The sequence below is a fragment of the Somniosus microcephalus genome, chromosome 1 (assembly GCF_052327205.1).
Source record: "Somniosus microcephalus isolate GS21.2 chromosome 1, FLI_Smic_1.0, whole genome shotgun sequence".
NCBI classification, from domain to species: domain Eukaryota; kingdom Metazoa; phylum Chordata; class Chondrichthyes; order Squaliformes; family Somniosidae; genus Somniosus; species Somniosus microcephalus.
In genome coordinates, this window is record NC_140987.1 from 144,539,560 (window position 1) to 144,556,993 (window position 17,434).

The following is a 17,434-nucleotide window of genomic DNA, read 5'->3' on the forward strand; positions in this document are numbered from 1 at the left end:
ACCTGGCATCACCCACCTTGTCCCCATTGGTGCAGGCGAGCCTGCCACTCCCCCAGCCAGGGTGCAAGGAGCTGCTGCAGGCAGTGAAGAGGGCCACCCACAGCTGCAGCAGCCACCAGCCGGCCCCTCCCGGGCCCGCCCTCGTGTAGGCCGACCCCCAAGGGCATCTGGCGAGACGCCTTGTCGCCCTGAAGATCCTTCCCCCAGCCTCGCCACAGCCTCACGGCCCAGCTTGAGGCGCAGCAGCAGGACGGGCCGGGGCAAAAGACGGCTGTCGACGGACTCGCCCTCTCGCCACACCGAATAGAGTGTGGTGAGCGAGGGTTTGGGTGATGCGGGGGCTTCTGTTCTGGGGGGCATTATGTTGTTTGGTTTTATGGGGGTGTTTGTGTTGTGGGGGGGGCTTGTTTTTGTTAGGCCAGTGAGGAAGGCCATTTGGATGTTGATGTTTTGTTAGTCCTCCCCAGGTTTTGGGAGTGACAGAAGTTTGTGACTGTTTTTTGGGGGTCTTCTCTGTTTTGCTCTTCCATGTGGGAAGGGCCCTGAGTTTTTGAAATAAAGATGTTTATTTATTCACCATGTGCAGGTGTCATGTTTCAAGTGGTTGTTGGGTTAACCGGCTGAGGGCTTGCGGAGCGGCTGCCTTCAGCTGCGTTCAGTGGCCCAGGCCATTCCCTGACAGGGGGCCTCGAAGTGTCGAGCAATAAGCCCCCGGCGGACGGCCCTTGGACCTTGTCGCTCCCTCCTGGCCTGGTGCTCCTCCTCCTCAGGGTCCTCCTGCTCGTCCTCCTGAGTTGGTGGGGCAATGTCAGGTGGCAGTGCCTGAGTCCTGCGGATAGCCAGGTTGTGGAGCATGCAGCACACCACGACGAACTGGGAGACTCTATCCGGCGAATACTGAAGAGACCCGCCCGAACGATCCAGGCAACGGAACCGTTGCTTGAGGACGCCTATCGTTTGCTCTATTAGGTTCCTTGTGGCTTGATGGCTTTCGTTGTATGCCAGCTCCGCTGGGGTCCTGGGCGCGCGGAGCGGGGTCATGAGCCATGTGCACAAAGGGTAGCCCTTGTCCCCGATAAGCCATCCCCTTGGTGGAGGCTGTGCCTGGAACATGTCAGCCACAGTAGTCTGGCGCAGGATAAAGGCATCGTGGCTGCTTCCTGGGAAGCGGGCATTGACAGCTAGGATGCGCTGCCTGTGGTCACACACCAGCTGCACATTTAGGGAATGGTAGCCCTTCCGGTTGCGGTATTGCTCGGCATTGTGGATAGGTGCCCGCATAGCCACATGCGTGCAGTCAATGGCGCCCTGCACCATGGGGAAGGCCGCGATCCTGGCAAATCCGACTGCACGCTGCTCCTGCTTGTGTTGGGTCATGGGGAAGGAGATGAATTGGTGCCTCCTCGCGAAAAGTGCTTCGGTGACCTGTCGGATGCAGCGATGCGCGGCGAACTGGGAGATGTTCGCAATGTCCCCAGCAGCGGCTTGGAAGGAGCCGCTTGCATAAAAGCTGAGAGCCACCGTGACCTTCACTTCCACCGAGAGAGACGTTCTGGACATGAGCTGTGGCTGCAAATCTGCGTGAAGCAGCTGGCAGATCTCTCCAACCACCTCCCTTCTGAAGCGCAGCCTCTTAACACAATGCGCCGCAGTCATGGTGAGATATGAGACCTGCTCCCGGTATTGCCTGACTGGGTAAGGCCTACGTTGGCGACGCCTAATGGCCCCTCTGCGTCTAGGCATGCCTGGCCCTCTCTCAAAGCGTCTGCGAGCCCTTCGCACAAAATGTAGCAACTAAGGGTTGGCCCCCCATGCAGCCCCCATTACAAAGTTCCAAACAGCAAAATCACAAGGATGCAAATGTCAAAGCACTGGCTAGAAGCCAAAAATACCTCTCCTATGGTGTCCGAAATCAGTAATCTCTGTGCCTTGCTCTCTGTGCAGAAATCCAAAGCAGTAAAGTCATTGCAGCAAAATGGCTGGCTTTTATGGGTGAGTGGATGTGCCCTTTAATTAGCACTCCCCGAATCCCACAGGGCCTCTGTTGAGTTCCATTTCACAGTTCTTAGCAGCGCCACGCCCACATCGGCCGGGCGCCACTGAATTTCCGGTTTGGGGCGCACAAACGGCGTTGCACGACGAAATGACGTCATAAGATGCGCGCGCAGCTGAGCGGGCGCTAACACTTTGCGCCAGCGCTAAATCCCAGCTGAATTTCGGCGTAGGCGCAGATCCGGTGGTGCCCGGGCGCTAAGTGGCTAGCGCCGGAAATCTGGCGCTAACGGCTGGCGCAAACAACTGAATTTCTAGGCCACTGGATCAGCACAGAGCCAGCAGAAATTGTAAGGCCTAGAAATTCAGTTGGGCGCGCCAGCCGTTAGCGCCTTAGGGGGAGTAGATCTCGAGCGCAAGGCGCTTATCGCCCGGGCGCAGCGTGATCTGCGCCTCTCCCCAACTTCAGGACACATTTAGCGCCGGCGCAAAGTCTTAGCGCGCGCCCTGCTGCACGCGCAGATCATGACGTCATTTAATAGTGCAACGCCCTTTGTGCGCCCCAAACCGGAACTTCACTCGTGCCGGCCCATTGTGCGCCGGGCGTCCCGAGTGACTGTGAAGTGGAACGGTACACAGGCCAGCCGGGCCGGGGGGAGCGCTAATTAAAGGGCACTTACCCAGCAGTATTAAGGCCAGCCATTTTGCAGCATTCACTCTTGTGCAACGGTTTTTTGGACAGAGACCAAGGAGGAGAGTTTACTGGTTTGGACCAACACTTGGACAGGTATTTTTGGCTCAGGCCAGAGCTTACCAATTATCTTAGCCTTCATTCAGAGCTCAGTGTTTGCCAGCATATAATGGGGGCTGCATTGGGTGGCAACGCTGAATTTCAGCCTTATGCCAGAAGGGCTTACAGACGCCGTGAGAGAGTGGCAGCCCTGGCTAGACGCAGAGGGGGCAACAGGCATCGCCAACTGAGGCCTTACCCACGCAGGGTATACCGCCAGCAGACCTCCTATCTGACCATGTCTGCCGCGATGTGTGTTAGGAGGCTGCGATTCTGAAGGGAGGTGGTTACAGACATCTGCCGGCTGCTTCACAGAGATCTGCAGCCACAGCTGATGCGCAGGACGTCTGTCGGTGGCAGTGAAGGTGACGGTGGCTCTCAACTTCTATGCCTCCGGCTCCTTCCAATCCGCTACTGGGGACATCGCTAACATCTCCCAGTTCGCCGTGCATTGCTGCATCCGCCAGGTGACCGAAGCCCTTTTCAGAAGGAGACATCAATTCATCTCCTTCCCCATGACCCTGGACAAGCAGCAGCAGCGTGCAGTGGGGTTTGCAAGAATAGCGGGCTTCCCCATGGTGCAGGGCGCCATTGACTGCACGCATGTGGCTTTGCGGGCACCTCTTGAGCATGCCGAGGATTACCGCAACCGGAAGGGCTACCATTCCCTCAATGTACAGCTGGTGTGTGACCACAGGCAGCGCATCCTAGCTGTCAATGCCCGCTTTCCAGGCAGCAGCCACGATGCCTTTATCCTGCGACAGACAACTGTGGCTGACATGTTCCAGGCACAGCCTCCCCCAAGAGGATGGCTTATCGGGGACAAAGGCTATCCTTTGTGTACCTGGCTCATGACCCCGCTCCGCGCACCCACGACCCCTGCTGAAGAGGCATACAACGAGAGCCATCAAGCGACGAGGAACCTCATAGAAGAAACAATCGGCGTGCTCAAGTAACGGTTCCGCTGTCTCGACCGCTCCGGGGGAGCCCTCCAGTATTCGCAGGATCGAGTCTCCCAATTCGTCGTCGTTTGCTGCATGCTGCACAACCTGGCTATCCGCAGGACTCAGGCACTGCCACCTCACGTTGGACCACCACCTCAGGAGGAGGAGCAGGAGGAGCATGAGGACGACGAGGACGAGGAGTACCAGCCCAGGAGGGACGCACAAGGTCCAAGGGCCGCCCGTCGTCGGCTTATTGAACGTCACTTCTAGGCCCCCTGTCAGGGAATGGCTTGTGCCAATGATAGAACATGATTGCAGCCGCTCCGCAAGCCCTCAGCCGGTTAAGGCAACAAACACTTCAAAGATCAAACATGGACAATGTGAATAAATAAAATGCTTTATTGTACAAACTCTGGGCCCTTCCCACATGAAAACCAAAAACAGAGGAAACCCCCAAAAAACACTCAAACACATTACTCGCTCCCACAACCTGGGGAGGATTTACAAAATAGAGCAACTAAAATGGCCGTCATTCTCGGCCTTCGTCCAAAACAAACATCACATCATCGGCCTTCAAAAAACAAACATCCAATTCTCGGCCTCAAGAAACAAACACAAATGGCCAAACATTCGACTATTTGGCCCGCTAGGGCGATGCCTTGGCCATCTTTGTGTGGCCCCTGCCCGCCCTGCTGCTCCGCCTCAAAGTAAGGCCATTGGCTGCTGCAAGGCTGGGGGCAGGCTCCTGAGGGGCACATGTCGTGACGGCAGATGCCCTTGGGGGTCGGCCTAGTCGAGGTCTGGGCGTCGAGCGGCCGGCTGTTGATTGCTGCAGCTGTGGCTGGCCAGCATCAGTCGCTGCAGCAGCTCCTGGCAGCTCCACTGGGGGAGTGGCAGTGGTGGCTGGAGGAATGGCGGCAAGCTGGCGGATGGCAGGCGCTCGCTGGTCGCCTGAGACACTGGCACTCGCCCGGGCCAGCACTGCAGCATGCGCACCAATCTGCCAAGGGACAGACCGATGTGCTGCTGCAGCGCGCCGGGTGCCCTGGCGATGCCTGGCTGACACAGCGAGTGTGGCAGCAGTGAGTGCCCGTGTTGACCTGTTCACTGACCGCAGCAGAGCAGCCAGTGACTGGACGGCACCACTAATCACCTGGCCAGTCGCTGAAAGATCTGCCCGGTATTCCGCCCGACTGGTGGCCTCTAAGGGCCCGAACTCAGCCACACTCCGAGAGAGGGAATCGATGGACTCAGGCAACCGTGCCACTGCCGCCATGAGCTCCGTGTGCCGGCGCTCCGAGTCCGCGGACAAGTCTTCGAGGCGTTCCATCTCCTCGGCGAAGAGCATCTCCTGACTGGAGGCCGGACCCTCCCTCTGGGGAGAAGGCCGCCGAGCTGGCCGACCCTTCCTGCGTTGCTGGAGGCCGCTGGGCCCAGCAATTGGACTCCCCTCCGACACATCCCCCCTCTGGGGAGAAGGCCGCCGAGCTTCCACCCCCCTCCCGCCTTTCTGCAGCACGCAGGTCCCAGGAGCTCCCCTCCCCTTCGACACTTCCGCCACGCTGCCCTCCAGGGAAGACGTGTCCCCTACATTGGCCTGGGTGGCCGCGGCTGAGGGTTCCCCTGATGGGCTGCCTTCCTCTTGCTCCTCCTCCTGCTCCTCCTCGGAGGGTCTGTCACTGGCAAGTTGAGGGACCTCCTCTTGACCATCTGAAAGCAGGAAGGCACAAGAGTAGCTTTAGAGTGAGGAGAGGGCGTCAGTGCGGGATGCATGAGTGGTGGCATTCAGCGCATTGGTCGGACAGTGGCAAAGGATGTAGATCTGATGCGCAAGTGGGACGAGAGAGGTGCAAAAGGTGATGTCCTTACCATTGCTTCCCAGAACAGGGTCGGCATCTCCACATGCAACGGGCCCAATCACCCGGTCACCCATGAGGCGCTCCACGCGACGTTGCAGGTCGGTGAGTGGCTGGATATGGGGTCGCCCTCCCCCGGTCGCAGTCCGGCTCTTGCAATTATTCGCCAGCTTGGCCTGCAAGAGAAAGGACGGCCTCTAAGTACAGTGTGTCGCCGTGATCTTGTGTGCACTGCCTCCCATGGTGGAATAGCCTGGCCAGTGTGTCGCCATGATCTGGTGTGCACTGCCTCCCATGGTGGAATAGCCTGGCCAGTGTGTCACCATGATCTGGTGTGCACTGCCTCCCATGGTGGAATAGCCTGGCCAGTGTGTCGCCATGATCTGGTGTGCACTGCCTCCCATGGTGGAATAGCCTGGCCAGTGTGTCGCCATGATCTGGTGTGCACTGCCTCCCATGGTGGAATAGCTTGGCCAGTGTGTTCAGTGCAGAATGTGCAATTGATGCTCATGCCTGTGCCATAGCTGCTGGATGAAGGCTGGCCATTAGAGCTTTCAGGTCCCTTTGCCCATAATGTGAGGTGCACATGCAAGGATGAGGAGGTCATTGGAAAGGGTACTCACCCTGACAATGCGTGTGAGGTCATTTAACTTTTTGCGGCATTGGGCACCGGTCCTGGGGACGTCGCTGTTGGCTGACAGCTTGCTGGCGACATGCCTCCAGGCTCTCCTGTAGACGCGGACCGTCGCCTTCTTGCCATTGTCCGGGTACAAAACATGGTGCCTCTTCTCCACAGCAGCAAGCAGCACACTCAGATCACGCTCTGAGAAGCGCTGTGCACGTTCACGGGCCTTCTCCATGTCTTCAGGCGCTATTTGGGTCCAGCAGCAGTGTTCAGGCCTAGCTGGAGGGCTCCACTATCCAGGGCATGGCAGCAGACACAGTCGACCCTTCCCCCTTAAGAGCTGGCCGGCGCCAGGGTGTCTGCTGTCAGTCACGAGATGGCCGCACCTGCGCTGCGCCCGGCCTCGGCGCTCTCGCTCAGCACCTCCGGCTTAGCGCCCAAAGAGAGGCGTCCAACAGCAGTTTTAGCGCTCGCCCGAACTAGTAGGGCGAAGCCAATGAATATCGGAGAAGTGGCCTAGATTTGGCGGCGGCCGCAAACTTTAGCGGATGCCCCACTTTAGCGCCCCAAAAGTGGCGTCAATGAATTTCTAGGCCTAAGTGTTTTCATAAACATGATGTTAAAATGGAACAAAAAGTGCTCTCTGTTGAATTAGGGAGTGGGATGAGGAGTGATATATATATTCAACCCTATAAGATCTTATTTTATGGTTTTGGCTTTGGAGGCCTAGAAATTTGGGCCCTCAGTAGAGCAAATGATTTGTTGCAACATGTGTCACTGAAACTTATAATGTAAAATCATGGTTCCCAGACAGCAAATTGCACTATATGGTGTAAGTGTCGACATTTGTGGGGTCTGCTCTCTTTCCTTTCTCCCTCCCCCTCCTTTCTCCCTGTTTTTGATCTCACTGCGCATTGTACAACCTGCACCCAAAAGGGTGCGCAAATGACTTCTTCCCTTCTTTATCTGGCCATGAAGTTCAAGAGTGGTTCAGAGTATAGTTTCTTAAGATTATAATTTTTAAATGCCTCCCTATTAATTTCTATTGAAGCTTTTTTAAAAAATATAGTACAATAAAGTGAATTTTCCGTCTATAGCATTGTTTTTCAATCTAATTCGAATTCTTAGAATTGTACACATGTCACATTTTGGTTTTTTTTCCACAGAAAGGATTTGGAAAGAAGAATTACTTTTTAAATGTTTTGCTTTAAACCCTAGTATATTCATGTAAGGCATGAAAGATGCTCTGAGACAAAACGTAGTTAAGGTGCTATTTCCCCATTGGCAACTGATAAACATCTCACACCCGCTGTATTGGAAAATCTCTGATTCCCTTTTGGCTGTAAACTGAGTTAAAACACAGTGGTGGGTGATGTTCATGTCCCGACTGCCGTTTGTTTTTAAAATGTGGGCAATAGTGCTACCAAAATAGCTTGCAGAACAGAAGCGCTGACTTAGTGTTGTGTTCCCGTCTGTCCCTATTTTTGAATCGACTGCAATCCTCGTGGCTGGAGCTGCTGCCTGAAACAGCCGTATACATATAAGCTCATCAGGGTCAGATATTAAGTAGTTAAGACCCCCCAATGTATTTTCATTTCTGGCTGCATTGCTACTGCTACTGCCTGCTGCCGCCCAACAACCATGAGCGGTATAAGTCGGGAGGCAGCCATTGTCAGCATAAATTGAAGGTATCTGTAGTGTATGTAACCTGTACCACCTAAAGAGGATACCTTAAGGTGATGGACTACTTTTTGATGGCTCCTGTACATTGTAGTACCGGTGGTGACCACACCAGTATATAAACCCTACGGAGCAAAGTGTATCCCAGTCCAGCCCTGACCCTCAATCACTAAAGACCTGTTTAATTATTTCTGTAGCCTGTGTCCTGTTATTCAGCATAACTACATTTGAAAACACAGACTCAACAGTATCCTAAGTTGAAGTCACGAAAAGCTGAATGGAGGTTTGGGACACGTTTTTATGGCAGTTGCTTGTGGGTTTTGAGTCTTAAAGGCTTCCAGATTTAATGTGCGTGTTTCTGTAGGTTCTGCAAAATGACGCCTGCTACTCTGAAGTGATCTGATGCTTGTTTTCACTCTCTCTGCCTTGTTTTTAAGGTGCTGCTGCAGGCTCTTCACATTTGGGTGATTTCCCGATTACAATTGGCAAGCTGTCTTTTGAGGAATGTGTTTCATGTTGGTAGCTCGTTGTCCAATTTATAATGAGGACCTGATGTAAAATGGACCAGGCCCCCCCGCTGACTCCTCTGGGTGGACGCCATAAATGTTCCGCCCACTGCTCACCTGATTAATGCACAACACCCAGATCGCCCCAAGAGACACAAGTCAGGTTTTTGAAACAGAAATAACAACAGAAAATGCTGGAAATACTCAGCAAGCCAGGCAGCATCCGTGGAGAGAGAAACAGAGTTAACGTTTCAGGTCGAAGACCCTTCATCAGAAAATTGCACGGCAGTCAGGCCCAACAAAAGCATGAGAACTTTGAATCCAGAGAGTAGTTAGAAAATATTTTAAGTCAAGTAAGATGACCCACTAATGAGGGGAAGTGTAGCATGTTCATTACTTTGTGCTTTATTTGAAGATAAATTGATTAAAATGTATATCCAATCACAACAGTTGCTCTGTGTGTTCACGTGCAGCTTAAGGATTTGTACCTGGCCTCACCTCACCAACTGTTTGCTCCGTCTGGCGGAGGTGGAGGTCCCCAATGGAGGGCTCTCTACGTGGGAGTCCTCCCCTTTTCTATTGGGGACTTGGCCTGGAGGGTGTTGCATGGAGCAGTCCCGTGCAATAAAACGTTAAGCAGGTTTACGGACTCCCAGGCCGCCTGCCTTTTTTGCGGCCTAGAGGAGTCCGTGTTCCATGTTTATATTCAATGTGAGAGGTTGCAGCCCCTGTTCCATTATTTAAGGGGGCTGCTCCTTGATTTTTGGTTGCACTTCAGTCCCACGCTCCTGATCTTTGGTCACCCGGTGCGGAGAGGAGCGGGCAGGTCGGAGGAGCTCCTCGTAGGACTGCTCCTGGGCCTGGCCAAAGTGGGCATTAATAGGTCCTGGCAGCGGGTGGTCAAGGGGGTCGTCTGGCCCGATTGCCTGCCTCTCTTCTGCGGCTATGTTCGCGCCCGGATGGCCCTGGCGATGGAGCATGCGGTGTCCGCCGGCACACTTGAGGCCTTCCGAGACCAGTGGGCGCCGCGGGGACTGGAGTGCATTATCACCCCGGCAAACCAAATTTTAATTTGATTTGATAAGTTTTATTTAAAGTTCTATTTACAGTTAATTGGGTCTAACCAAAAGAGGACCAACTGTTTGCTTGATCCATCTTCACTGAAATTGAAAGGGTACATCTGCAAAAGACATAAAATATCTAGTTCAGATCACAAAGGGCTAGTATTGTAACCCAGGGGTGTAATGCTAGTTAGACATTGGATAGTAAGGGGACCCCCTGAAACCTGAAACACTCAGATGCTTGCAGGAGGCTGTACCTGAGAGAATGTCTAATGCAAGACCCTAATCTGGTAACAACAATATTCTGTTAATTATCTATCTATGTCCTAGAATTGCCCATGGAAAGATCCAAGTCAAAGCTCTTTAAACAGTTCTATATTGTTATTATGTGTAACTATAAACAACTATTCAAACAAACTGTTTTCTGTATTACACTATAGGGAAAATCTCTGAGCTTGTCATTGTAGTTTATGACTGCTTCCTGACTCAGGATGCTTCAAACTACAAGTGTATTTGTGAGGGAGTTTTGCTTTAGATTGACACTGCAGTAATAGTGTAAAATACAGCCTGAATCCAGGGTTAGATTGTGCCCTGACACCAGAATGAAGCAAAGCAAGACTTCCTGGAGCAGCAAATCTTACTCCACTCCACTCCAGGAATCAGTTCTGATTTACATACTGGGTTTAGCGTCGGCGTGAAGCAGTTTCAGCTTCGTACCAACAATAAACTCGTGAAGTATGAGTGCTTCAGGAAACAGCTCTTTTCTAGACTTGGTTCCCGAGCGTGACCCAACGCTGTTCATGAAGCAGATGTAGTTGAGCTACAACTGGTGCTGGCAGCGTCAGCACAAACCAGTGTTGTGGTGGGAACCTGAAACAGGCATTAAGCAAAGGGCCTAACGTTTCCTTCAGGCGTGGGTAAAGGACGCCTCTTATTTGTCCTTACCCAATATGGTGGATGGTGCACTTCTGGTCAGAAGTGTGCGCGTGCTTCCTACGTGCAATTTTGGGGACATAGGAGGCCATGTAGCACCTGAAAAATGGGCACTATGTGGCCCAATTTCTGGACCCAACAGACTAGAAATAGACAAGTGTAGATCCCATGTTCATAAAGAGTGATATAGTTAATACTTGGCAACTATAGATCCATTTAACCTGACTTTCAGTAATCGGAAAACTGATAAAATCAATAATTAAAAAAAATGGAAGAAAGGTTATTTTCATGCAGCCAAATAAAGGATGTCCATTGCGGCTTTAGAAGCGGCAGATCTTGTCTAACAAATTGACAAGAGTAAGCAAATAACATCTTGCAAGGGGTGGGGAGGAAGATATTGAATGGATTGCCCTGTGGTCAATGCTAGGACTCCTTTTTCCCATAAAGCAGGGGTGTCCATATTTTTGGAGTAGTGAGCTGGAGCTGTGTGCTACAACCAGTGAATGGGCCTGGTTTTAGTACCTGATTTGGCTCTAAGCACTTCGAGATTAATGCCCCCAATGTTTTCACCATACTCCAATACAACTTTAAGCATAACTAATGGAACCAAAGTAAGCATTCAATGGGTATAAAGTCAAAGAAGAACTCCTGTGCATGAGCAATACCTGATGATAGACCTTGCAAACAATGTAATACCAAAACCATCAAAAATGTTTCATTTTTGTAGCATTCTATTTTTATAATATGAAATTACCAGTGTCATTTTGAACTTCTGTAGTATGTATTTTGAGTTGTATACAATCATCAATGAGCTTTATATGATATATTGGCAAGAGTTCCTGCTTTGGGTACAATCATAGTATTGTAAACTCTCGCGATTTCAGAGTGAAATGAAGCTTCACACACGATCTCGCGATGGAATGCCTAAATCTCATGATTTTTTTTTTTAAACGCCGATTTGCGCATGCGCAGAAAAATAGGCAATTTGCCATTCGGCAGGGAATGGCCTCTTCTCGGCCTGTTAGAAATGACAGCAGCCTCTGAGTGAGTGAGTGACAAGGGGATGGCAGAGGCTCAGCAGTTTGCAGCAGCAAAACTGAGGGGCAGTGGCGGGAGTGAACGCCATTTTTAAATTAGCGGAGGATTACGGAATGGGGGTGGTTAGCCTGTGAAAGTACCTGCATCCACCGCTGTGTCCCAGAGCTGTCCTTTTTTAAAATTCATTCATGGGATGTGGACATCACTGGCAAGACCAGCATTTATTGCCCATCCCTAATTGCCCTTCTTGAACCGCTGCAGTCCGTGTGGTGAAGGTACTCCCACAGTGCTGCTGAACAGTTGCAGGGCAGTGTAAGATGACCGAGACCAAAGTTGGCAAGAAGGTGGAATGGTGCATGGTGGACACGGTGCTGCAATTAGGTGTTGGCCTTGGCTTAGGAATCGTATTTTCTGTTGTCGTTTTTAAGTGGCATATATGGCCTATTTTAGTGCAGGGATGTGTAAAGGAATGGCCTATGCTAACTGCCAGAATGATTTGCAGTCTCCATATCTTCTGCATGGAAAGTTTGTCAAAGACCAATTGCCTTAGGATGATTTTCTCAAACTGTTTACTTACTGTACAGTACCAGTTTCCTGCAGATCAATTCAACCTGTGTGCTTGTAATAGAGATTCTTATTGCTGTGCTGTATTTAATTTCACTTCTCAAACTTGTGCACTAGAATCATCATTAATAAAAAGAACTAACAATGCCTAAAAAAGTGTTTGCTGTTGCCCGGGCAACTGGCTTGGTGGCAGGGGGAGGGGAGGGGTGCAGCAGCAGCAGCAGGGCCTCCAGGCCACTGGAGACTGATGGGGGTTGCTGAGTTCAGCAAGCACCCTGCTCGTCGTCTCCACTTCATTTGGAGGTGGGGAGCATGATCTTAAGCACACAGGTAGGGATCAAACTCTATGGACTGTGATGTAAATGTCTTATGATTTATTGAGGCAGATTGACCTGGTGTCTGCAGAGTCTGGGGCAGCAGTCACTGCAAACATGAGATTGTAGGAGTCTACGTACTCCTAGCAAAAAATACTGAACTCGGAGAGGTTCAACAGAAAAGGTTTAATTGTTGAGGCTGCATGTTGAACACAAAATGGCGTCAGAGCCTACACCAAGTCCGACTGCCTTTCATCAGTCCACAGCTTCGACTGCTCCTCCCCCGCTCTGGGCTTAACTATGTTGCAGATCGAGTTTCTTAAAGGTGTGATCCTTCTTAAAGGCATGACGCCTGATTTATAGTCTACGGACCGAAAAGCGGATTGTGTCCTTTCTGTGATCGGTACGCCACAAGATAATCTCATTCTCCACCCAATTAAATAGGTTCTCAGTGTTAAACCCTATAATTTCTTCAAATAATAGGCTACTGTCTGTGGAAAAATTCTATATATGCAGTTGGATTGTAGCCATTGCTGCCATATGGGTTTATATTTTGTTTTTGCTTGTAGCACAAATAACGTACCAATAAATTAACAGCCATTTTAACACCTAATTTCCATCTTTCCTGGTCTGTTGTGGTTTAATTACACTGGTACATTGAAGCGTGTTGAACACTGGCTTACAGTTATGTTATCTCAAAGAAGGAAATTAATTTGGCAGAGGTCGATAACAACAACAACAACTTGCATTTATATAGCGCCTTTAAAGTAGTAAAATGTCCCAAGGTGATTCACAGGAGTGATTATCAAACAAAATTTGACACCGAGCCACATAAGGAGATTTTAGTGCAGGTGACCAAAAGCTCAGTCAAAAAAGTAGGTTTTAAGGAGCACCTTGAAGGAGGAGAGAGAGGCGGTGAGGTTTAGGGTGGGTATCCCAGAGATTAGGGCCAAGGCAGCTGAAGACACGGCTGTCAATTAAAATCGGAATGCGCAAGAGGCCCGAATTGGAGGAGCGCAGAGATCTCGTAGGGCTGGAGGAGGTTATGTTCAAAAGCAGAGCGAGGCCGGCCTGCGAGTGACACGATAGCGGGGCCACTGAGTCACCTACTCCTGCTTCTATTTCTTGTGATCTTATGTCAGTAATTGGTTAGTGACAGCTGAATGCACTTCCTATCCGGGAGCAAAGGTCACGGAATGCACTTCATGTCCGGGAGCATAGGTCAGCGAGGGATCGGGGCAGGAAAAAGTTTAAGAGTTTGTCTCATGATTTATGAGACTGTGGGGTTGGCATTACTGCAATCGTCAATCCGGGCGCAAATTGCACTAAAAATTGTGGTAGTTTTACAAAGTGGTCCTTTTGCTCAAGTTTCCACTCAAACTTATTTGCATATCACCAAACATAAAATCTTCCATGAACCAACGCAATTGGGCAGTGTTTTAGAACTTTTAAAAAAATGTTTGCATTAAAAAATATTCCTTTTTATAATTAAGAGTGGTAACCTGGTGCAGTTTTATTAATACAGCTGAAAATGGGTTATCACAAAAAATACGCCTTTTTAATCAGAGTGTCTGGTCCACCACTTGTAAGTAATGCATTTTTAAATAATTGAAAATTACTTTAAAAACTATATAGTACCATTTACTAGTTACAATAGTGTACAGTAATCAACTTCTAAGTAAATTAAAAAAAATATTTAAAAGCTTCAAAACGTACCTATTATTGTCCTCACGCCTAAAAGAAAAAGCTTAATTTTAAGAGCCTCCTTGAAGGCCCGCAATATGCTCAATTAGCGGAAACTCGCCATGGTGATTAATTCGATCTGGGGGTGTGGCCAGTTTTGTGGGTGGGGCCGGCTTCTAGCACAATATTTTTTAAAGCAAAAGATCACGTGAACTAAATTTGCGTTTGATGTAATTTACTCTTGAAATTCCTCAATCTTTTGCGCGGGTTTGGCCGCTTTCAGACAAATTGCACTGAAAAAACAGTGCAACCTAGTGGAAACTCCAAAGTACTTACAGCACAGAAACAGGCCATTCGGCCCAATAGATCCATATCAGTGTTTATGCTCTACACGAGCCTCCTCCCACCCTTCTTCATCTAACCCTATCAGCATATCCTTCTATTCCTTTCTCCCTCATCTACTTTTCTAGCTTCCCCTTAAATGCATCTATGCTATTTGCCTCAATTACTCCACATTCTAACTAGTCTCTGGGTAAAGGAATTTCTTCTGAATTCCTTATTGGATTTATTAGTGACTATCTTATATTTATGGCCCCTAGTTCTAGTCTCTCCCGCAAGTGACAACATCTTCTCTATGTCTACCCTATCAAACCCTTTCATAATCTTAAAGACCTCTATTAGGTTGTCCCTCAGTCTCCTCTTCTAGAGAAAAGAGCCCCAGCCTGTTCAATCTTTCCTGATGGGTATAACCTCTCAGTTCTGGTCTTATTCTAGTAAATCTTTTTTGCACCTTGTGTTTTAAGACTTGCCAAAATCAGCAAAATAAAATTAATAGAAAAAGTTAATTTTACTTTGAGACCTGTAATCACCAAGTTAATTGTTGCTAGCTTCTACTTTTTAAGATTTATAAAATTATCAAACCAAACAAAAAGTGCCCAGACAATGTTGCAGCAAACTTGCATCTTGATCAAGCTAGACTGGGGGGAAAATTGACACCAGCCAATAGCATACCTCGTCTGGCAGGGTCTCAATCCCAGGGCACTGCCACTTATTGGTCCACTTATGGACATCCACAGGAAAAAAAAAGTTATACCCTCAGAAAAATTAAAATTGATTGAATTGGAAAGCAAACAAAGGACCTTCAAAGAATTACATGGCATGGGAGATGCTGGCTGGCCTCCCCTGTTTGGTGTTTCTGTGAATGAAGACTGCTTCAGTAATGACACGGTAAACTGTGCAATGGTATCAAACAAAAAGATCAGTGTGCTCTTCAAAAGAAAAACATCTGGTTGCAATATAGAAAACAATTTTCTTCTTTTGACATTTTACATGAGAGTTTGAATCCTTCTATTTTCACACCAGTCCCCTTGGTGCTTGTAGGATCTGAGCCCATGGTGTGGATCTTTTGTTATTACAATTGGCAGAACCACCTTGTTTTGTTTGCATTTCCTGTCTAAATTTCTCTTTCTAATTTATTTTCTGTGTGGTCCTCTCCTATTTTTTATATATTCATCCCCACTATTTGCACATTCTTCTGTCCTCAAATTTTTATGGGCTTGATTTTAACAGGATTGGTACATGGGGGACCCAAAGCAGGTGGCGCACCTGAAAGTCGAGAACAAAGTGAGGTATGGCCGATATTAACTGCTGGGCGTCCTATACTTGGAGTTGCTGGCTCCCGGCTGAACCCAGTACCTGGTCAGCGGTTATTTGTTGTGCAGACCTAAACCCTGCACTTTGTACTTTGCATAAGGCTTGTTGGTTGTTCCTTTTCTATTCATGTGACAGATTTATCAGACATGTGACATTGCTGCTTGTACTGTTGCTTAATAAAATTATCAAAACAAATAACTGAATAACCTGAGAAGTAAATAATCTATTATGAAAAGCTGGATATTTGCTACTGGGCCATGTATTATTGCATGGAGCTTCAATCTACATTGCTAGGAATTCAGATCTGCCGCATGTAACTACTTGGGTTCAATGGTGGCATTCGCTCCTTTTAATTTGTCTGGTTGTCTGCTTTTTTACAGAAGTTGACTCCCACTGCCCTGTATGTATCTGGTAGTACAGTAGTAGCACTTGGGAGTGTAACAATGAAACTCCCTCGTGATCTGATCTGACTCTCCATGTCTTAAGCATATGTACATAACCTGGACCTCATCCAAGTCTGCTGCCCATATCCTAATATGCACCAAACCCCACTCACCCATCGTTCCTATGCTCACTGACCTACATTGGCCCCCAGTCTACTAATTCTTCAAATTAATAATTCTCATCCTCCAGTTCATATCCCTTCATGACCTCTCCTCTCCCTATCTCTGTAACCTCCTCAAGGCCTACAACCCTACGCAAACTCTGTGTTTCTCTTGCGCATCAACCGCTCCCTTCCCTGCACCATTGGCATTCATGCTTTCAGCTGACAAGGACCGAAGCTCTGGAATTACCTCTAGGCCTCTCCACCTCGCCTCCTTTTAAGATCCCCCTTAATACCTACCTCTTTGACCAAGCTTTTAGCTACTCCTCCTAATATAATAACATAAAAGAAATAGGAGCAGGAGCAGACCATATGGCCCCTCTAGCCTGCTCTGCCATTCAATAAGATCATGACTGATCTTCTACATCAACTCCACTTTCCCCATACCTTCTTCTTTGGCTCAGTGTCAATGTTTGTCTGATTATGCTTCTACCAATCGCCTATGGATGTTTTCCTACATTAAAGATGCTACGTTAAAGCCCAACAAGAGAGGAGGCAAACACAAAAAATGCTGGAAATACTCAGTAGGTCAGGCAGCATCTGTAGAGAGAGAATGTTCTGACGAAGGGTCATCGACCTGAAATGTTGGCTCTGTTTCTTTACAGATGCTGCCTGACCTGCTGAGTATTTCCAGCAATTTCTGTTTTTGTTTCAGATTTCCAGCATCCACAGTATTTTGCAGTTCTGGACTTAGTTTTAGAGAATGAAGCTGGGCAGGTGGAAGGGGTATCAGTGGGAGAGTATTTTGTTGGTAGTGTTCATAATTCAGTTAAATTTAGCATAGTTATGGAAAAGGACAAAAATAGACCAGGTATAAAAGTTCTTGATTGGGGAAAGGCCAATTTTACTAAGCTGAGATGGTATTTAGCAAAAGTGCACTGGAAACAGCTACTTGAAGGTAAATCAGTGTCAGAGCAATGGGAGGCATTCAAAGAGGAGATAGTGAGGGTCCAGAGCAAATATGTTCCCACAAAGAAAAAGAGTGGGACTCCCAAATCTAGAGCCCCCTGGATGTCAAGGGGCATACAGGGAGAGGAGTATAGAAAGTGCAGGGGTGAAATTAAAAAGGAAAGCAAAGAGAGGGCATGAAAAAATATTGGCAATTAAAATCAAGGAAAGCCCAAATATGTCTTATAAATACATAAAGAGCAAGAGGATAACTAAAGAAAGAGTAGGGCCTATTAGAGACCA

General features: G+C 48.7%; 1 protein-coding gene and 1 pseudogene across 3 annotated transcripts in view; one reads left to right on the plus strand and one right to left on the minus strand.

Moving 5' to 3' along the window:
* gramd2b (GRAM domain containing 2B) overlaps positions 1 to 17,434 on the minus strand; it is a 221,390-nt gene that overhangs the window by 150,755 nt on the left and 53,201 nt on the right. The window lies entirely within an intron of this gene.
* On the plus strand, positions 11,677 to 12,060 carry LOC147124400 (MICOS complex subunit Mic10 pseudogene; annotated as a pseudogene).